The sequence below is a fragment of the Procambarus clarkii genome, chromosome 32, assembly GCF_040958095.1.
Source record: "Procambarus clarkii isolate CNS0578487 chromosome 32, FALCON_Pclarkii_2.0, whole genome shotgun sequence".
NCBI classification, from domain to species: domain Eukaryota; kingdom Metazoa; phylum Arthropoda; class Malacostraca; order Decapoda; family Cambaridae; genus Procambarus; species Procambarus clarkii.
Genome location: NC_091181.1, coordinates 2,754,183 through 2,778,219, shown reverse-complemented (window position 1 = coordinate 2,778,219; position 24,037 = coordinate 2,754,183).

Genomic DNA, 24,037 nt, shown 5'->3' with positions numbered 1-24,037 from the left:
TGGAATCTGGGGCGTGTTTCAACACAGGCCTTACATCCCAGAACCCCTAAGATGCTTTAGATGTCAGAGATTTGGGCATCACAAAGATGGCTGCCAACGCCCAGTGAGGTGCGGAGTCTGCAGCCAGCCCCATGATACAAAAACATGTATTGATAAACTCAAGGCAAACCACCCTGTTCAGGCAAAATGCCCAAATTGTTCAAAGGCACATCATGCCTGGAACTTGAAATGCCCTGAAAGGCTCAAAAGGCTTCAAACGAACCCCACCACTCCTACAGCGGAGCCGAAACCTCCACCAAAACGAATACCAGCTCCCATGCCCACTAAAACCACGTGGGGTCTACCCATTCAGGAAGAGGGGGCACACGGCCCTTCACCATCGGCCATGGTGAAGGGTGAGAAGTCCTCTGTACAGGACAAAAAGAAAGATGGAGGACACAAGAATCATGTTCAAAGCAGTCGGCCTCCCATTTCATCCAGCAAGCACACTGGGGCCAATAGGAGTAGCAATTCCAGTGTCAAAGTTACCACCGAGAAGGGTCTAAAAGCCACTAGGCCCCAAACCTACTCAGCATTAAATAGTGCTCCCACTGAACTGGACGCTCTCTGGCCAATGCTCAAAACTTTGGTCACTGAGTTGATCGAAAGTCTGCTGTCATCACATGGAATCAAGCAAACCACAGAGACTCGGAAGACAATTGAGCACAGGCTCAAGAAATTCGAAGATGTAATATCCACACCGTCAAGACAGCAGGGCAGGAGACACCCCCATAAAAAACAGATAGAGTCCAGCTCATCGGAAAGCGACATTGATGAGTCAATTGCAGGTCCACTAAGAACCTATACACCAATTGCAACTTCCATGGCGTGTTCATCAGACTCCATGGATACCACGGAATTATCAGCAAATTCCAAGAACCTAGAGGTCTAAACATCCTGCAATGGAATGCGCAAGGACTGCACACTAAATTGCAACACTTGCAATGCATAGCAGCAACCAAGGGCACAGACATCCTGATACTACAGGAGAGCTTGCTTCGAGCCGGATTAGAACCTAAAATCTCAGGCTATCGAGGCTTCTTCCTTCCAATGGGCAATCCAGGGGATGTGCAATCTATGTAAAATGTGACCTGATCTCCAAATCCATAACCAGCCCACCCAATTGTGGAGCAGGGACAGAGGTAATGGGAGTTACCATTGAGCTAAGACACGACAAACTTGAAGTGTTCAATGTGCACAGGTCTCCACATGCCGAAATGGATCTCTGTGTTATTTGGACACGCGACAACAACAAACACAATCATTTGTGGAGATTTTAATGCCCATCATCGATTGGCACTGGGCTCGAACAGAACAAATGAAGCCGGCATACACATTACACATCTACTGGACCAGCTTCCAGAAATACAAATCCTAAACAAGAATGAACCTACCCACATCCAAGGAGGCAGATTAGACCTAACCTTCGTTTCAGCCTCCCTAAGAGATGCAGCAACATGGTCAGTTGAGCCCACACTCACAAGCGACCACTATGGGGTCCAAATTGATCTTCAGTTAGACTTACCCACCCCACCTCCGCCTCCATCTGAAGCCTGGAACTTTGCTTTAGCAAACTGGGACCGATTTCAAAACCTCATTTCAGAGTGGCAAAGAAACTATAATCTTCCTGAAGACATTAATCAGGCAGAACAAGAATTTGTCAAAGCGATTCAAAGTGCAGCCAACCACTCAATCCCACTGAAAAAACAGTTCACCGGACACCATAAAGATCATTGGTACTATTGCGAACGTGTCAAAGAACTCAATCATAGACTCAATAGAACAAGAAAGCTATACAAAAAGCAGCCAAGTGACCACAACGGGATCTTACTTTGTGAGGTCAAGGAACATGTACATCGAGAGACCAGACAAATAAAAGAACAAAAGTGGCTGGAATGGTGTTCACACCTGAATGAACACACCTCTCTCGGAGAGATGTGGCAGCAAATTCACCGAGCCAAAGGGAATAAAACACCTAAAGCTCCACACCCCAAGGATCCTCAACAGGAAGCCGAAGTACTGGCAACCAGGTTTGCAGAGAGAGCAGCCAGCAATCAACTTCCACCAGATGTATTAGCAGTACAGACCGGACTAGAGGAAGAAAGGTGGCACAGAATCCTTACAGCATGTGAAGAAGTCTCTGACACTAATGCCCCCTTCACACTGGATGAGCTCAATCGGGCTAAGAAAAACTCCAAGGATACATCCCCTGGAGCCGACAAAATAACCTATAAAATTATTAGAAACCTCGGCCCAGAGGGAGACGCTACATCTTGAGGTTATCTTGAGATGATTTCGGGGCTTTTAGTGTCCCCGCGGCCCGGTCCTCGACCAGGCCTCCACCCCCAGGAAGCAGCCCGTGACAGCTGACTAACACCCAGGTACCTATTTTACTGCTAGGTAACAGGGGCATAGGGTGAAAGAAACTCTGCCCATTGTTTCTCGCCAGCGCCTGGGATCGAACCCTGGACCACAGGATCACAAGCCCAGCGTGCTGTCCGCTCGGCCGACCTACATACCTAAGGTTAATTAATTTAGCCTGGACTTCTCAAACTAGACCTTCTGCTTGGAATAGAACAGACATAGTGCCGATCCCAAAACCCAAAGATCCAGCTAATCCCAGGCCCATCTCTCTCCAAAGCTGTGCAGCCAAGACGGCTGACAGAATGGCACTCAACAGACTGGAGTGGAAAATGCCTAAACTGCACCATGATATGTATGCCTATAGAAGAGGGGTTGGCACAGTGGAATGTATTACAACTCTGTTAGCCCACTTCAATGACAGACCAGGAATGCTGATATTTCTGGACTTCGAAAAAGCCTTTGAACTGGCTAGCGCCCCAGCTATTCTCTGCTGCCTCATTGACAAAGAGGTCAGAGGCAACCTGCTGTCCTGGACCAAAACTGTCTCATAAACAGAGAAGCAAGAGTAAAACTTCATGGCACAGTCTCTGAGTACAAAAGACATGAAAATGGTACACCGCAAGGAGGTATTCTCAGCCCTCTTCTCTTCAACTGTTTAATGGAAAGAATAATGAGGTTGAAACTTCCACATCACTGCAGGCTGCTAAACTACGCGGACGACTTTGTCATCATCATAAAAGGAAGGGAAGCAGCGTGCCTTGCACCCAAATGCTTAGACTGCATCAGTAAAGAGGCAAAACAGATTGGGATCAAACTCAACCCCTCAAAGTCAAAGGCCATGCCCATAAAAATAGCGAAGCCCAACATCCAATTCACAGTACAGGGTCAACCAATTGAATGGGTGGACAGCTATCAGTATCTAGGAATCATCCTGGACACACACATGAATTTTAATGCTGAGGTCGCTTACTTGAGAGAGCGAACTGCGGCCCGGACGGCAATCCTCAGGTCGCTAACCTCCCTTTCTGGAGGAGCCAATCTGCAAGTCCTTCGCACATACTATGTATAGGCAGTCAGATCAGTGATCGATTTTGCCGCACCTGCACTCACAAATCTATCACACCAACAGTGGAAAAAGCTTGAAGTTGCCCAAAACAATGCTATGATAGCTGCACTGGGAGCCCCCATGTGGACCAGGCTTGAAACTCTTAGACTGGAGACGGGTTTGCCCTCTCTACAAGAAAGAATATCACAAAGGACAGCTACAATTGTCAGTAAGATAATTATTTCTTCTGATCCAATCACAGTAGGGCAGGCCTTGGTGGTTGGACTAGGCCAAAACAATGGAAACTCTTGGGCTGCAAGAGCAGGTAAAGTCCTAAACAGACTACATTTAAAAAACATGATTCTTGATAGAGAGGGTGATCATCCACACCCAAATTACACTCCTTCCGCGCCGTGGGAAGAGCCTACTTTCAAAATAGTAATAGAAAGTCTCCCAATGAAAAAGGCTGCCTATGATCCGACAATCCTAAGGCGCATAATAGAAGAGCAAATGTATAGCATAGCAGTAGCAGGAGCCACCCACATCTTCACAGACGGATCGGTGGACACAGAATATGAGAGTGCTGGCGCTGCTCTTTGCACGGCCAGCGTTCAGGCATATTGGAGACTGGGAGGACTAGTATCATCAACCCAAACTGAGCTGTTTGCCATACAACAGGTATTCGCATATGTGATTGCACAAAACACTCAAAATGCAATCATACACACAGACTCAAAAGCTGCACTTCAAATACTAGGACAAAAACAGTGGAAAGATAATGTGGAAATAATTACCACCATTTTGTATCTTGGAGCAGTCGCTAAAGGCAAAGGACTCAACATAACTTTAAACTGGATCCCATCCCATATTGGAATCCCATTAAATGAAAAAGCTGATGAAATTGCTAAATTGGCAACTCGTCATCCAGTGATACATAAAACAATTCAACCCAGCCTAGAGAACATAAAAAACATCATCACAAAAAAACTCTCACATCTCAACAGAGCCTACCTGCACCAGAGAATAGCTGAAGGTTCGCCATCTGCAACATGGTATCTTCAGGCAACCAAATTAGAAAGGTTAAATATCCCAAAAGGAATCCACAGGGAAATAGCAGTTAGGTTATATAGACTACGTCTAGGTTACAGATGCAACTGGGAGATTGGTGAACTCCGACAGAGAGAGTGCATCTTCTGCCAAACTGTCACAGAAAAGCCATTACTTCACTATCTTCTGGAATGTGAAGCAACCAATGACCTTAGAAGAGCTTTAAGAGTTCCTGAATCATGCAGTGGCCACCCTGAAGCCATCAACACAGCCACTCTCCTGGTCAACAAAGGTGTCCAGCAGCTGGACACCCTCATAAAGACTGTGAAGCAGAATCCTCCCCCGCGATAACAGCTTGATGGTTAAATGCAACCTCAGAATACTGAGAAAAAAAAATTGTACCACTTACGGGCTATTCATGCCCGTGCCACCTCTTGGGTGGCTTAATCTTCATCAATCAATCAATCATCACAATCGACTTGAGAATGGTCCAGGACGGACCGAAAAGTCGTCGTCCCTTCACATTCCAGTGTGTGGTCTGGTCAACATATTTCAGCCACGTTATTGTGACTCCTCGTCTTCAACATCTGTTTTTTTGGACGATGGCACATAGGTGACCACCTCTTGGAAGACATAAAAAAATGAAGAAGCAATATGTATACCTGGGTCTCTTCCTAAACCCTTCCAAGTGTAAAGTAGTCTCCAACCCAGACATCATAGCTTGAAAAAGATCCGTCTTGCCTGGAGCCCATGTCATTAGGGCCGAGAACAGCACCCTCCTTGGAGCCTCCCTCTGGTCTAACACCGTTGAGAAGATCCTCCATAAGAAAATCAGACCACAGGAGGATGGAAGACAGAATAGGTGACATCAATGCCCACAATACTTTTTATCTCCTCACTAAATGCTCATCCCTTCCGAGGCTAACATACTTTCTGAGGTGTGCCCCATCTTCTGACAGCCCAAAGCTTGAAGAGTATGACTTCATACTGAAGACCATGCTAGAAAACGTTGTGAACCTTTTCCTCAATGACTGTCGGCAGAAACAAGTAACTCTTATTGTCAGGCTCGGCGGCCTGGGTGTCTGCAATGCCACCCAAATGGCTGTCCCAGCTTTCCTGTCTTTCTTCTTAGCATCAGATGACCTGGTCAAGGAAATTCTATCTGACAACCTGGGTCACTGAGTAGGGACACATGACCCCCACTATATGGAATGTGACACAAAGTGGGGTACTATGGCAGACCCAGCACTCAGACCATCCCCGCTGAAAGCCAGAAAACAATCCAGCTAGGACCGCCCCATTGGTGACGACAAAGCCACAGCTTTGCTGGAGGCAGCAACAACCCCCAGTGATCGTGCACGCCTCACAGCTGTGCAGGCTCCCCATGCAGGGGACTTCCTTTTGGCAGGTCCTAAGTCTGCGACAGGCACACGTCTTGATCTGCAGCAGCTCTGTATTGCAAGTGCTCTTTGCCTTGCTGCCCCTATCCACACTGTTCATAGGTGTATTTGCAACGAGGCAGATGCAGACGAATATGGATTGCATGGCCTGCACTGTGGAAAATCAAGCGGTTAGCACTCACGACACGACGAAGCTAGTGACATCATTAAGAGGAGCCATGCCTCTGCCCAGTGTCCAGCAGAGAGAGAGCAAATGGTTCTGAAGTGAGCAGAACTGATTGACGAGAGACAGGCATCTCTATTTCATTGTGTCTTAACATGTGTGTATATATCTGTACATATAGTGTACATGTGTGTTTGGTAATATAGATGAATTATAGCCGTGGTACATGTTTAGCACAAAATATTAATTCGTGAACTTAGTCAGGCCCCAGCCAAGTAACGTGTGTCGCACCTGACGATGATAAAAGAGTAAGCCACCCAAGAAGTTGCACGGGCATGAATAGTCCGTAAGGCACCTGACGATGGACCAGGTGGGGAAGTAAGACACCTGACTAAGCCAGATGAATCCTCATTAGAATACCTTGAATTAAATACCAGATAAAGCAAAACTAGGGTACCAAACTGACTTAAATGTGTTGGGTTCACTGAAACGACAGTTCGATCCCATCACTGGACACCATCGACTCTAAAAACCCTTCAGTTCTGACGACCGAATTGGCTATCCCGAAGAAAGACGCCAATGATCCCAGACCGACCATGAAACTTGCTTTCGCCTCAATCAAATCAGCGGCCCTTGTCACCTCACAAGGGATTAAGTGCTTTGGCATCAAGATTCTACCTGACCAGGGAAAGAAGGAACGACTCTACTCTTCACGACAATGTTTCAAGTGTTAAGCATGTACATTACCGCCACATGCACACAAAGCATCAAGTGCAGCATTTGCGCTCAAGATCACCACTACACAACCTGCAAGGCTGACACCAAATGCCGCCTTCTCTGTAAGGGAGACCACACCGCGATCTCATATCGCTGCCCTTGCAGACAGGATGCAATCGCTCAGATGATAGCCTCGGCGAAACTCGCCCTCCCCTGCCAACGCCTCAGCCACCGCCAGCCCCACAGGTACGCACACCAACCGCCCAGACGCCTTCCGTGTCCTTCGGTCCTTCCAGGTAGCGGCCTTTCCTTGCAACCATCCCAACCAGCACTCTGGGGGCCATCGCTCAGCCAGCGTCCCAGCCTCGACTATCTCCGGCCCATCCTGTCATCTCCCCAAACAATGGCATCACACCCGTCCTAATGCGCCTCGCATAACGGATCGCCGTGACCGACAACCGCTTGTTTGAACACTCAACACTATGTATACCAAATCCCAGAAGACTTTGATAAATTTGTTGATGACTTTAATAACCAAATTGAGAGCTGTCTCAGAATTCTGTCTTCGACTGGGGGCGAAGTAGCCCTCAGAAGAAGAAAATAAAATGGTATGAGAACGATTACATAAATATGCTCAATGCAAATGTAAAGTACATGAGTAGAGAGTACCGGAGACATCTCCTTCTCCTTCATGAGGCAAATGCAGTGTTTACAGCCCTAACAGAAACCCACACAAAGGACTACCTTGATGGTGAAATATGGATCTCAGAGTACAATCTTTTCAGATGTGATAGGAAACACCGGCTTCAGGGTGGGGTCAGCCTCTACATCAAAGACACACTCATCTGTACTGAGCTGCTAAACTCCTCAAATGATATGGCGGAAGTGCTGATAATCAAAATAGAGATTCTAAATGTAGTTATTGTCCTTGTATATAAGTCACCGGAGGCAAACCCTCAGCAGTTTAAAGACCAACTAATGAAAATAGAACACTGCTTGGAAAACCTCACAAATCCAGCTCCGAACATCATCCTGCTTGGGGACTTCAACCTACGGCACCTGAAATGGAAGCACCTGGCTAATACAGTAATATCAGAAAGAATACCAGGAAGTAGCCTAAATGAACAGGCACATGCAAATGACCTGCTACGGATGTGTGATAGGTTTGCCTTAAACCAGCAAATAGTAGAACCAACTAGGAAGGAGAACACGCTGGACCTCATTTTCACTAATAATGATGAATTGATCAGGAACATAATGATTACAAATACCTGTTACTCAGATCACAACTTAATTGAAGTTATGACAACCATGGGGAGTAGACCTTCAAAACCAGTCCAGATTCCCGGTGGAGGAGATTTCAGCAAATTCAACTTCAATAATAAACAAATAAACTGGGAGCAAATAAACCAGGACTCCACAAAAATAAACTGGGAAGAACAGCTAGAAAATGCAAACCTGAACCAGTGCCTGGAAAAAATAAGCTCAGTAGCACTAGAAATATGTTCAAACCGCATACCCCTAAGAAAAAAGAGGAAGAGATGCAGATTGGAACGGGAACGTCGTTCCCTATATAGGCGAAGAAAACGAATCGCGGAACAACTTAAGAGTCGCACCCTATCTCAAGAACGGCGAAGAAGGTTAGGTAAAGAAATAGAAACAATTGAACTCAAGCTACAAGAATCATACAAAACCCAGGAGAGGCAAAGAGAGGAAAAGGCCATCAGTGAAATAGAGAGAAATCCGAAATATTTTTTCTCCTATGCAAAATCAAGATAAAAAACCACATCTAGTATCGGGCCCCAGCAAAAGGGAGATGGAACTTTCACCGATGACAATAAAGAAATGAGCGAGCTACTGAGGAAGCAGTACGACTCTGTTTTCAGTGAGCCATTAAACGCACTAAAGATTGATAACCCAAATGAATTTTTCATGGATATGATACCAACATCAAATCATATATCAGACGTCACCCTATCCCCACTGGATTTTGAAGAAGCCATAAACAGTATGCCTATGCACTCTGCACCAGGCCCGGATTCTTGGAACTCCATATTCATCAAGAACTGTAAAAAACCATTATCGCAGGCCCTCCACATTCTGTGGAGACAAAGCCTAGATACTGGCGTTATTCCTGATATACTAAAAACAGCAGAGATAGCACCACTTCATAAAGGAGGAAATAAGGTAGAGGCAAAAAATTACAGACCGATAGCACTAACATCGCACATTATAAAAAATTTTGAGAGAGTGCTAAGAAGTAAGATCACAAAATACATGGAATCACAGCATCTCCATAACCCCGGACAACATGGTTTCAGAACAGGGCGCTCTTGCCTGTCGCAGTTGCTGGACCACTATGATATGGCATTAGATGCCATGGAAGACAAACAAAACACTGATGTAATTTACACAGATTTCGCAAAAGCTTTTGATAAATGTGACCATGGCGTTATTGCACATAAAATGCGTTCAAAAGGAATTACCGGAAAAATAGGCACATGGATCTACAATTTCCTGACCAACAGAACCCAATGTGTAATAGTCAACAAAATAAAATCCAGCCCATCAACCGTGAAGAGCTCAGTCCCCCAGGGTACTGTGCTTGCTCCAGTACTTTTTCTCATCCTCATATCAGACATAGACAAGAACACAACCTATAGCACTGTATCATTCTTTGCAGATGACACTAGGATCTTCATGAAAGTAGGCAACATAGAGGACACGGCGAACCTCCAGTCAGATGTAGATCAGGTCTTTCTATGGGCTACAGAAAATAATATGGTGTTTAACGAAGATAAGTTCCAGCTCATGCGCTATGGAAAAAATGAAAGTATAAAAACGGAAACCACGTACAAAACTCAGGCAAATCATAACATAGAACGTAAAGGCAATGTAAAGGATCTGGGTGTACTCATGTCGGAAGACCTTACCTTTAAAGAACACAATAAAGTAGCCGTCACAACTGCAAGAAAAATGACAGGTTGGATAACAAGAACTTTCCACACTAGAGAAGCTATACCGATGATGACACTTTTCAAAACGCTTGTGCTCTCTAGAGTGGAGTACTGCTGCACAATGACAGCCCCTTTCAAAGCTGGAGAAATTGCTGACCTGGAGAGCGTGCAGAGATCCTTTACTGCTAGAATCCACTCAGTAAAACACCTAAACTATTGGGACCGACTAAAGAGCCTAAATCTGTACTCCCTTGAGCGCAGGCGGGAGAGATACATAATAATTTACACGTGGAAAATATTAGAGGGGCTGGTCCCAAACCTGCAAACAGAAATAACATCACATGAGACCAGAAGACATGGCAGGATGTGCAGAATACCCCCGTTGAAAAGCGGAGGTGCAACAGGTACTCTGAGAGAGAACTCTATCAACATCAGAGGCCCGAGACTGTTCAACACGCTTCCACTACACATAAGGGGCATAACTGGCAATCCCCTCACAGTGTTCAAGAGAGAACTGGATAAGCACCTCCAAAGGATACCTGATCACCTAGGCTGTGACTCATACGTCAGGCTGCGAGCAGTCGCGTCCAACAGCCTGGTTGATCAGTCCAGCAACCAGGAGGCCTGGTCGACGACCGGGCCGCGGGGACGCTAAGCCCCGGAAGCACCTCAAGGTAACCTCAAGGTGACATCCCACTGAAAGCAATCAAGGGCTGTTTAAAACTTATGTGTCAAGTAGCCAGGGAAGAGAAGATTGAAGAGTGGGAAAGACAATGGCTTGACTTCACTAGCTCCATTGGAAGAGAAACATCTGCGAGACAAGTGTGGGCAAACATTCAGATAGCTAAGGGGTGGCAGAACTCGGCCTTCGGCTCACAAAGACCCCAAGGGTAAGGCTGAGGCATTAATATTCCTGAATAGGGGCTATTCAGTAAATTCAGTTTTAATAACAAAAGGATAGACTGGGATAAAATAAATAGGGAACTTACAAACATTCCATGGGAAACTGTTCTAAGTAATACAAATCCTACAGAAGGAATAGAAAAACTGACTTCGGAACCGTATCAAGTCTGTCTGAAACATGTTCCTTTGAGGAAAGCCAGAAAGAGATCCAACGTTGAAAGAGAACGCAGACGACACTATAAAAAAAAAGGGAAAAAAATAACGGAACTGCTTATGCAGACACGAATTTCCCGTCAAAGCAGGAATAATTTAAATAGGGAGATTGAAGAAATCGAGCAGAAATTGAAACACTCATATCAAACTGAAGAAAGGCTGTTAGAACAGAAAGTAATTCAGGAAATAAAGAAAAATCCAAAATACTTCTTCACATATGCGAAATCAAAAGCAAAAGCCACTGCCAGTATTAGACCAATTCGTACAAGTGAAGGTTCATACACGGAGGATGACAAAGAAATTAGTGAAATCCTAAAAAAGCAGTATGAGGACATGTTTAGCGCTCCAATAAACAACATGAAGGTGGAAGATCCAGACAATTTCTTTATGCGGGATATTCAAACCCCTGTAAATATAACTATCAACACGAGCGTACTAGACTTTGAAAGAGAAATTGAAAACATGCCCATGCACTCGGCCCTGGGTCCAGATTCATGGAATTCAATATTTATAACGAAATGCAAAGTGCTGGTAGCACAGGCACTCAGTATAGTGTGGAGAAAGAGCTTGGACACGGGGGAGATACCAGATGCACTTAAAGTAGCAGACATAGCCCCTCTACACAAGGGAGGGAGCAAAGCATTGGCAAAAAATTATAGACCAGTTGCACTAACGTCGCACATTATAAAATATTATGAGAATGATTAGGAGTCAGGTCACCAATTTCATGGAGACCAATGACCTTCACAAACCAGGCCAACATGGATTTCGAGCGGGAAGATCGTGCCTCTCACAGCTACTTGATCACTACGACAAAGTCACTGAGGCCTTAGAAGAAAAACAGAATGCTGATGTGATATACACAGACTTCGCAAAGGCTTTCGATAAATGTGACCATGGCATAATAGCACACAAAATGAAGTCAATGGGAATAACCGGTAAATTAGGAGGCTGGATACTCAGTTTTTCAAACAGGACTCGGCGAGTAACAGTCAACCATATAAAATCTAGCCCAAGTGCAGTTAAAAGCTCTGTACCTCAGGGTACAGTCCTTGCACTGCTGCTTTTCCTTATTCTCATATCAGATATAGACAAAAATACAAGTCACAGTTTCGTATCATCCTTTGGAGATGACACAAAAATCAGTATAAAAATTACCTCAACTGAAGACATTGAAAAACTTCAAGCTGATATTAATAAAGTTTTCGACTGGGCATCAGAAAATAACATGTTGTTTAACAGTGATAAATTCCAAGTAATCAGGTACGATAAAAATGAGGACCTTAAACATAATACAGGGCATAAAACACAATCAAATGTGCCCATAGTAGGAAAACAGCGTGTAAAGGATTTGGGAATAACGATGTCTGACGACCTAACGTTTAGAGAGCATAACCAAGCAAACATTGCGTCAGCCTGAAAAATGATCGGATGGATTACGAGAACTTTTAAATCCAGGGATCCCATCACAATGGTTGTACTCTTCAAGTCACTTGTGTTGTCCCGTCTTGAGTACTGCTCAGTACTCACTTCCCCCTTCAGAGCAGGATGGATTGCTGAAATAGAGGGAATACAGAGAACATATACGGCATGCATAGACGCAATAAAGCACCTAAATTATTGCGATCATCTCAAAGCCCTCCAAATGTACTCACTCGAAAGAAGACGAGAGAGATATAAAATAATATACACGTGGAAGATACTGGAGGGCCAAGTACCAAATCCACACAGTAAAATAACAACGTACTGGAGTGAACGATATGGAAGAAAATGCTGAATATAACCAGTGAAGAGCAGGGGTGCCATAGGCACAATCAGAGAACACTGTATAAACGTCCGCGGTTGTTCAACACCCTCCCAGCGAGCATAAGAAATATTGCCGGAACAACCGTGGACATCTTCAAGAGGAAACTAGATTGTTTCTTCCAAGGAGTGCCGGACCAACCAGGCTGTGGTGGGTATGTGGACCTGTGGGCCGCTCCAAGCAACAGCCTAGTGGACCAAACTCTCACAAGTCAAGCCTGGCCTCGGGCCGGGCTTGGGGAGTAGAAGAACTCCCAGAACCCCATCAACCAGGTAATACAAAAGTGGAGTGATGCAGCATCCTCCTCCTCCCTCCTTGGTGAAATAAGCAGGGAACAGCTCCTGCAATATAATAACCGATGAATTAGGATAACAAGATCACAGTCTAGTGATGACGAGTATGGGGAACCAATCACAACCCAGGAATTAAGGAAGGGGGGCCTATAAAAAAGGGTAAAAGTACTGCATCTGGTGAAGATGGCATCACCTACGACATACTCAATGCACTGTGTGAAGTGTCTGGGAATCCACTACTCCACCTGTTTTAACAAATCATTCCTATGTAGAGTGTTGCCCACACAATGGAAACACGCAATAATTGTTCCCATACCAAAGCCCAATGACCCCGGCAATTTCAGACCTATCGGACTCATGTCATGCACATGCAAGATGCTTGAAAGGATCTTCCTAAACCGACTGTTGCACAAAATAGGTAGACTAGGGGAGAGGGAAAAGGTTCAACGGGTTTGTCAAAGGACGGAGCACAGCAAACTGTATAATTAATTACTTGGCTAATGACACAGATAAGTATTCTGTATTTGTTGACCTCGAAGGCTCCCCTCGGCAAAGCACAGGAGATTGCGATCCTGGACGAGCTTGCATGCAAGGGTGTCAAGGGGAGACTCGGGAAATGGATTGCTACCTCACAGGGAAACACTAATGGTGCAGGGATCTGCACTGATTTAAAAGCAGCGTTACAAAGCCTTCGTTAAAATCGGGCAGAAAATTTTGCAATAGTCGCTGAAATCAAGAGAGCTGTGAGAGTACTAACCAACCAGGGAAGAGTCGTCAAATTTCTGTGGGTCCTCTCCCATGTTGGAATCTGTGGAAATGAACGAGCAGATGTGCTGGCTGCTGAAGCCGCTGAAGGAGACCATATTGAATACTTCATACACAAGACTCTTCTACAAATTTAGAGGTATTATCAGGCAATATCACCGTGACAGGGTAACTGAGAAAAGGAGGACAGAAGAACAAATCGGTGAATCTGTACGCTGGTACAACATGGTTGCAATTGGCACTCCCAATCATTATGGAATAGGAGGAGGTGGCCGTGGGAGAGAATCGGTAATAGCAAGAATCCGTCTTGGATATAAATATCCATGGAAATTCAGAATGGAAACAACAGTTGAGCAGAGATGTTGAAGAGAGTGATGGACACCGTCTTGACCACTACCTGAGAGAATGTAAACGTCTAAGAATCATTAGAAATATGCCACATTGTTTGAGTTAGGAAAATACCATTTGTCAAATATAGATACTGTTCTTAAAAGATTCCTCAATTTTGTACCCGCAAGATAACGTAAGATTTTCAGGGTGGACAGTGTTAATCTTCTTGTTTAAGAAGCTGCTCACTAGAGACAGTTAAGCAAGTTCCAGCTGTGTCTGGGTACAAGTGACAGGATCAGTAATGCTGCCCAATACTGTCACTATGGCGGTGTGTCCACTCACAGGATGAGTGGCGCTGCCCAATACTGTCACTATGGCGGTGTGTCCACTCACAGGATGAGTGGCGCTGCCCAATACTGTCACTATGACGGTGTGTCCACTCACAGGATGACTGACGCTGCCCAATACTGTCACTATGGTGGTGTGTCCACTCACAGGATGAGTGGCGCTGCCCAATACTGTCACTATGGTGGTGTGTCCACTCACAGCATGAGTTACACTGTTCAATAAACTCGCTTTCGGGGCAAAATTTAAAATTTAAGTCCTGTATGCCACAAATGGCCTTACCGGCATATGCGTTCCTGAGGCAGTGCTGGCCCCACCAAGAGAGGCCCCTGCATCTCCAACCATGCAATTGGGACTCTGAGGCACAACAACGGCCAGCTCGCTATCCACCATAACAACCATTCATAACCATCCACACAATCAGCCCCCACCAGAATCGCTGCCGGCGCCATTGCTAGCTGGTTACACGTGGTTTGGTTCCTCGGAAAACTTAAGATTCTAAGCACCCATCAACTCAAATCATTACGGTTTTGTGAGGAAGAACACATCAGTACTTCAAGACCCGGAGAATATCTTATTTGGAAGGAAACAAGGCCGATTTCGTCTACAAATGATGGAAAAACAACGTTGTTGATTATCTGCTGCCCAGCTGACTTGTATTTTGCACAACCCAGTATGCAGGTGACCCAGAGTGTCATATTATACTCGTCGCCCATGACCGAGTTTTTTCTTTTTTTTTTGTGAGGACCGTATCACTGACCAGATATCACTCAGTGACCAGATAGCAAGTCCTACCCTGAAGGGCGAGGCGATACCCTGCAGGCATCGCCACAAGGGGGCACCTTAGAAGGTGTATTTAGCCTAACAGGGAAAGATTGACCAAACAGCTCAATTAGGTGTTAGTTATCCCTGATTCCACCTGGAAGAATCATTTTACGACCTCCATTGGAGGGGAATGAATTTCTTCAGGCCTGGAAGTATCTCAGGCATTAGGTAGGGCAAGGAATCGCTCCTCACTTCATGGAGACGTCATGGGGAAGTCAAAGAGAAAGAGGCAATGGAGGCAGCTTTCAGACGAGGAGGGACAGTGGACCGAGATGCAGCAGGCACCGAAGAAAACTGCTATCGAGGCTCCACTACGTGCTTCTACCAGCAAGACAGCAGACATAATGGACTTAGAAAGGACAGCACCAGTCAGTGCTGTCACCAGTGCTACACCAGTAAGCCAGTGTCAGACTTCTCTGTCCACCTCCCAACCACATGACGACAGTATGAGACAGGAGAGGACACCACCAGTCACACACCAGACATCGTCAGACTCTGCACATCTTCCAAAATTCAAAATAATGCACACAGACCACTTTCCTACAGCATATGGAGTAGTAACGGCAATGGAAAAGGACCAACCAGAGCTCAAACTTTCCATCACAGTCAACCTGAAAGGACTGTTTCTTTTCCACTACTCTCTCTGCTTTCGTTTACTATTTCCCCGTTTGTTCCAAAAGCCCCATTCCCTATTCCCCACGTTCCCACCCCTATTCCCAGCCCTCTTCCCCAGCTCACACTCCTGGCCCGGGGCGCCAGACAATGCTAGCGAAACCAATATATTGCAAAGCATATTATTTTTCACCTACAGGAACACTCTAGGTATTAACAACCTTTGAGAGAGTGAGGATCGTGCGTGTCTTGGGCGGACTTCCCTTTGTCTTGAGTGTCCCTCGAGTGCGTCAGCCCCTTTCCTTGAGTGCGACTGGCTGGTTCCCAGTGTATTTCAATGCCTTCTTTGAGTGTCTCAGGCGAGTTCCCAGGAGTTCCTCGAGTTAAAGTTCCCTACCCACCCACCCCTATTAGTGCTTACCTGTTAATGCTTGCCTATTTGTGACAATGGGAAAGTGAGGTGTAGCTCTTGGTCCCCTGCCTTCTAGCTAGCCGTGTGTATATATATATTCCGAAGTGTGTGAGTTGATAAACGTGACAAGAACCACTTTGGAACGGTTACACACCACAGCAACTTTGCAACATGTGCCCATTAGAAGAAATTCCGAATAGACAATGCTAGTCTCGGTCAACTTTGCAAGATTAACCCTACAATCCCAATCATTATTACATTTAGAACACCTTTGGTACTGTTGTACACATTAAATTCTCGATCAGTCTGGGAACATGTGCAAACTAGAGCCACATTAGAACATAGGTAAATATGTGTGTGTATATCACGAAAATAAACACGTGATTAAAAATGTGACAGTGTCAGACCACGGAGGAAAATTAAAACAGGAATTTCCTTAAGTACTTTCGTATATTAATACATCTTCAGAAGGAGTCTAAAGGTAAATATAGGTAAATATATATAAATATATATATACACCCTTCAGACTGCCATTGATCCAAAAACCACCAGTTTGAGAACCCCTGATTTAGAACCACCCAGAATAGTTGCACTATTCGGTGGTGACCAATATAAATTATCCAACCTATCGTCAAAATTAAATAGGCCACGGCATTTTTTTTTTTTTTTTTGGTTATAGCAACCAACGTTGCAAGTGCAGTTTACTATTAAATAAAAAAGTGACATCTCACATATAAATACGTTTTCTATGCATCGAACTCGTTAGGTGGGGTTGCTTTTGTGGTTCGTATGTGTAACTAGTTACGTTATAAAGTTCGATTTTTGACGGAGTGGCCATTCAAGCAGAGTGGCTAAATTAACGTATTTCTGCCATTTTCAGGTGCTAATAATTTTTTTTAAATTGTTTAAATTACGAAAACGCAAGTTTGTTGACGTGATGTAATGAGGAGGCCTAATTAACAGGCGTCATCATTACGAGTAATTAGGAGTAACGTAACTAATTAGGAGTGAGAGTAACTATGATAAGAGCATTAGGAGTAGTCAAGGTGTGGGAAAAACGGATCCGCGTAACACGGTTCAGGATTCATCAGGCATTTACGTAGGTTATCTTGAGATTATCTTGAGGTTATCTTGAGATTATGTTGAGGTTATCTAGATGATTTCGGGGCTTTGCGTTCCCGCGGCCCGGTCCTCCACCAGGCCTCCTCCTTCTTACACACCCCCTAGGAAGCAGCCTGTAGCAGCTGTCTAACTCCCAGGTACCTATTGACTGCTAGGTGAATAGGTGCATCAGGGTGAAAGAAACTCTACCCATTTGTTTCCGCCTCCACCGGGGATCGAACCCGGGACCTCAGGACTACGAATCACGACCGCTGTCCACTCACCTGTCAGGCCCTCATGCTAACGAAACCTGTACATCTTTCCCAAATTATCTCGGCTTTTGTTTATATTAAACGCATTTCGAGTTGCAAACTGCACAAGCCAGGGTTGTTATCGTTATAACAAGGGCCTCGTAGTGCTTCGGCGTTCATGAGATATTTAATAACTGCATACAAAGCCTCCTTGATTGAGGAAAGATCTACAGGTTTCGCAAATTAGAGTAGTAACGCAAGTGGCAAACAAGGAGTTGTGGGAGGGGCTGTTCAGCTGTTAGTGGTGACAGAGTATGACGACACTGGGCGAAAATTTCCGGTAATAACAAGCCCGAGTTCATCCCTAACAGCTGACAAGAGACAAATACCCATCGGGAGTGCTGCCATCTGTCGGTGCCCCGCACCCCAAGCCCTGTATGGCGTTGTAAACAAATGAACCCCGGCTAGCCAACCACTCTTAGGGGCTCCCCCTGTTATAATGCGGCTATTGTGGCTGGCTTGGTGGCTTCTTACTGGCTCAGAGCATTCACAGTGGCTTATGTCTGCTTGTATTGTTTCTGAGAAATCGTCAGAGGAGGGAGAAAGGTTTTAAGAATGTTGTTGTCTGGAAGTGAATGCGGATTCATCTCGTCCGTTCGCGTGGGTGGTGGGGAGCTGCGTGGATTGGTTGATGAACACAGTTTAGGTCGTTCGGGGGATTGAGTGAGTTAGTTAGTTTTGGCTCACGTCAAGGCAATGATATTGTTCATGAAAGGTGTTCATCCCGTGGGGGTGACTGTTCATTGTGTGTGTGTTCAATATGGGCGATGCTATTCTTCGTGTGTTCATCATTTGTGGTGTTCATCATTTGTGGTGTTCATCATTTGTGGTGTTCATCATTTGTGGTGTTCATCATTTGTGGTGTTCATCATTTGTGGTGTTCATTATTTGGGGTGTTCATCAAGGGTGGCGTACATGCGTTGTGTTCACCATTTGTTCATCATCTTCACTAGTGGTAAACACAGAAAAATATGACCCTTGATAGCAAGGAAGACGAAGCACTTAGTGCACTCATTTCAAGTTACAACTTTTTCAAGTGTCTCGTTATTGTACAATTTGACTATTAGCTACCATAATCTTGTATTTCATTGGTTGTAAATAGTAACAGCGAAACAGGAAATATTAACAAAAAATTAATTAATAATTGACAATGAAGTTTGTGGCCATCTTCACTACCGCTATGAGGATAGTGTGTGTGTGTCACCTTCCGGACTCTCCTGATAGTGTGTGAGACCATCTGGACTTTCTTGATAGTGTGTGAGACCATCTGGAGTCTCCTGATAGTGTGTGAGACCATCTGGAGTCTCCTGATAGTGTGTGAGACCATCTGGAGTCTCCTGATAGTGTGTGAGACCATCTGGAGTCTCCTGATAGTGTGTATGTGTGTGTGTGAGTGTGTGTGTGTGTAGGCATCTTCACTCCCTGATAGTGAGAATAGTTTGTCATACAGATTACTGTATAATTACAGTAAACATTCAGCATTGTAATTACAGTTTCTGTATTCCATTCACTCATCAACTAAGAGATTTGCTATAGTTGATGCACGTGATTAATGTGCAACTGTAGACGTTCTTACGTGATAAAAGACATCAGTCTTCCAAATGGACAATTGATGTGCAATTGGATTTCGAAACATGGATTTTGAAGAATTAGTGATGCATTGCTGCAAAAATGTAATGGGTTCAGTAGCAATTTTTTTTTTCTTGTGATAGACAGTGTTGTATTTGGGAAAACATTAGCTGGTGGGAGTTAAGGTGGGAATACACTGTTCTTCTTGTTGTTCATTCTCCCACGGTGGCCTGAGGGAGGTGTTAGATTATTGCTCTCAGGGAATTGCCTGGGAGACATTGCATCTCTCCCAGTTGCCTAAGGGAGAGTGCCCTTAGCCCCAAGAAGGAAGACACTCTGTACCTCCCACGGTGTTCTGAGCAAGGAATCCTAACCAACCACACCGTGGGAGTGTCAACATCTTGTCTCTCTGTGTTATGAACCCTGTAACGAAGCCTCTTTATCTCTAACGACTCTTAAACCAACCAGACCCGCCGAACAAGGGGCCAGAGAATGATTATAAAACATACTCAGACAGGCCCCCAAAGGCAAAAATATATAAATACAACAAAAAAATACAACAAAAAAACTTTGAGCTGAGGCATTGGACGTGTGGAATACTTTCTAACGTGTCGAGAACCAGTTGTGTTGTATTTTTAGAACTTGGTATTCATGCGTATATACACTCACATATACACATACACACACAAGCGTGTATTACACTGATAAGTTGAACTAGCCTAAACTAAGAAATACTAGCAGTATAGAGACATATATATATATATATATATATATATATATATATATATATATATATATATATATATATATATATATATATATATATATATATATATATATATATATATGTCGTACCTAGTAGCCAGAACGCACTTCTCAGCCTACTATGCAAGGCCCGTTTTGCCTAATAAGCCAAGTTTTCATGAATTAATATATTTTCCCTAATGTTTTCCTTATGAAATGATAAAGCTACCCATTTCATTATGTATGAGGTCAGTTTTATTTTATTGGAGTTAAAATTAACGTAGATATATGACCGAACCTAACCAACCCTACCTAACCTAACCTAACCTATCTTTATAGGTTAGGTTAGGTTAGGTAGCCGAAAAAGTTAGGTTAGGTTAGGTAGGTTAGGTAGTCGAAAAACAATTAATTCATGAAAACTTGGCTTATTAGGCAAATCGGGCCTTGCATAGTAGGCTGAGAAGTGCGTTCTGGCTACTAGGTACGACATATATATATATATATATATATATATATATATATATATATATATATATATGTATAATGTGACGGTAACGCGTTGGTGTTCGGCTGTTTCAAAAGCTAGGGGTAGGGCCTCGTCACATAAAGAAACAAAAAGAGAAAATCTGGAACTTTCGTCTGTGGTAAGGTAATATGAAGACACACAAAACACAAGTAAATTTAACAATGAAATTTTAATTACGTTAGAAAAGCAAAACATGAATAAAATTGGACATAAAAATTGTAACATAAAATCAATCAAACAAAATAATAAGAATAATCACTGGCAAATGAAAAGTTACGTTAAGACAAGTGAGTAATAGCAAGGAAATTTTATTAGTGCAGGAATATTGGCTTCAAGCTGCCACCTCCCTTAGTACACGTAAGCCAAGGCTTAGTCTACCAATGAGACGTGTTGGAGAGCACGGTATATTCTGATGACTGTAGGTCGCGGGGCTCAGACGTCAGCTTGTGTGGTGGGTGGAGGAGCAGGTGCGATGGGCGCCAGCCAATCAGCGATAGGCAGGCGACGGACAAGCAGTTTGCTGGTTTGAGTGGCGGAGGTGGAGCAGGTGTCCAGGTGCTGAATACGTTTGCTCTCTGGGCAAAACTTGGTGTTGTACTTGTTGGATATATCTTCTATATTAGTTATTAGTTGTATAGGGACGTACTTAGGAGGGAAGAGCAGGTTCAATCTCTCTTGAAGGAGATTATCGTCACAAAATATATATATATATATATATATATATATATATATATATATATATATATATATATATATATATATATATATATATATATATATATATAAAATATACACACAACTCGCACGCTCTTTACATACCACTCCATTCATGAAGGAATCTTGACCACCCCCCCTTCCTACCCCCGTCCACCCCCCCTACACACACCACCCTACACCCCCCCCCCCCCGTTCCTTGCATCTGCACCCACTCCAAGAACCTGAACTGACTGGGCACGGAAACAAATGCGTTTGTTGCTTGGAATTCTTTGGATGGTAGCGAGCATTTACCCGATGCTCTTTAGCGAAACCTGTTCATCTTTTCCTCAATCATGTCGGCTTTGTTGATGTATATTACAGAATTGTTTTAAACGGGGAAGAATTATGAGGTTGTTTATAATAGTAACAACCTTTTGGTTGTGAGGTTTCAGAGCTCGTAAGTTGTATCTTTAACAACCCTTCCAGAGGTTGATAAGTCTTAATAACCCTTCCAGAGGTTGATTAGTCTTAATAGCCCTTCCAGAAGTTGATATAGACCTTAATAACCCTTCAGAGGTTGATATAAACCTTAATAACCCTTCAGAGGTTGATATAGGTTTAAATAACCCTTCAAAGGTTGATATAGGTCTTAGCCTATATCAATCAATCACTCATCGCAAGGTTAGCCTTAGTCAGAGTAGTTAGTAAATGGAATGCATTAGGCAGTGATGTGGTGGACCTTGTGCTGATATGACGAAGTGTTTAGTGGTTATTATAAGTGATTGTCAACGTTATTATGAAAATGGGGATGATAACGGGACTAAAAGTAATATAAATGATTTTTTATTAATTATTATACACAATTATTAAATTAATTTTTCATTATATTATGAAAACAATAAATTATCAAAGACTAACCCCTATTAAATTTAATTTTATTATTTATTTTTATTGTTTTTTTGGATTGGATTGTTTTTGGATTATTTTGTATTATTGTATTTTGGATTATTGGATTGGATTTTTGGATTATTGTTGTATTGGAACATTGAATGTCATTTTGGGTTGATGGAATAGTTGAATGCAGACAAATTTGATTGCCAACCTGTTACATATTTAAAGTGCTTCGGGAGATGGTAACAGGACTGAAAAGTAGTCTTCTCCTATGCCTTCCTGCAACCAGAGAGTGAGAGAGTGAGAGAGTGAGAGTGTGAGAGGGAGAGGGAGAGAGTGGGGGTTGCCGACGTTGCTACCTGTCTAATGTTTCAGCTTCTGATTAATGTCTTAGCCATATATAGTTTTAAAACATGGGAGAGGGAGGGAGGAGATCTACATACACCACTACCCTGTTGGATACGATGGGTACTCTGCTGGAAAACGCATTTATCCCTTGTGAGTCTGCATCTTCATTTTACACCTGTGCCTTCGACTTTCTTGCTTTTTTCTTGTTCTGAAAATCTCATTCTCTTAAAGTCTTGAACGAGGACCCATCCCAAATCCTTATCCTGACTAATTTCAAGTGCTATATAGTCGTAATGGCTTGGCTCATTCCCCTGATACTACTCTCTTATTATTTTTAATTTAGATCAATCTTAACCTGATATCGTAGGGAAATGTAATTATTAAAAAACTAACTAAACCTTTTGATGATAAATTAATGTAATTACCAATGTGTGAGAGCCATAAAGGAGCTGCATACTGGACGTGTTTTCTGACATAGGTTGTATATTGTGTTATTAATGATGTTTTAAAAGGGTTTATTCAATTGTTGCTTTGAACTATAAATTTTTTGTGTGTTGTCGCTGGCTTGAGTTCTTCTGTGGTCGCTTCTGGCATAAACTTGACGTGTGTGTGTATGTGTGTGTGTGTGTGTGTGTGTGTGTGTGTGTGTGTGTGTGTGTGTGTGTGTGTGTGTGTGTGTGTGTGTGTGTGTGTGTGTGTGTGTGTGTGTGTGTGTGTGTGTGTGTGTGTGTGTGTGTGTGTGTGTGTGTACTCACCTAGTTGTACTCACCTAGTTGTGTTTGCGGGGGTTGAGCTCTGGCTCTTTGGTCCCGCCTCTCAACCGTCAATCAACAGGTGTACAGATTCATGAGCCTATCGGGCTCTGTCATATCTACACTTGAAACTGTGTATGGAGTCAGCCTCCACCACATCACTTCCTAATGCATTCCATTTGTCAACCACTCTGACACTAAAAAAGTTCTTTCTAATATCTCTGTGGCTCATTTGGGCACTCAGTTTCCACCTGTGTCCCCTTGTGCGTGTTCCCCTTGTGTTAAATAGACTGTCTTTATCTACCCTATCAATCCCCTTCAGAATCTTGAATGTGGTGATCATGTCCCCCCTAACTCTTCTGTCTTCCAGCGAAGTGAGGTTTAATTCCCGTAGTCTCTCCTCGTAGCTCATACCTCTCAGCTCGGGTACTAGTCTGGTGGCAAACCTTTGAACCTTTTCCAGTTTAGTCTTATCCTTGAGTAGATATGGACTCCATGCTGGGGCTGCATACTCCAGGATTGGCCTGACATATGTGGTATACAAAGTTCTGAATGATTCTTTACACAAGTTTCTGAATGCCGTTCGTATGTTGGCCAGCCTGGCATATGCCGCTGATGTTATCCGCTTGATATGTGCTGCAGGAGACAGGTCTGGCGTGATATCAACCCCCAAGTCTTTTTCCTTCTCTGACTCCTGAAGAATTTCCTCTCCCAGATGATACCTTGTATCTGGCCTCCTGCTCCCTACACCTATCTCCATTACATTACATTTGGTTGGGTTAAACTCTAACAACCATTTGTTCGACCATTCCTTCAGCTTGTCTAGGTCTTCTTGAAGTCTCAAACAGTCCTCTTCTGTTTTAAT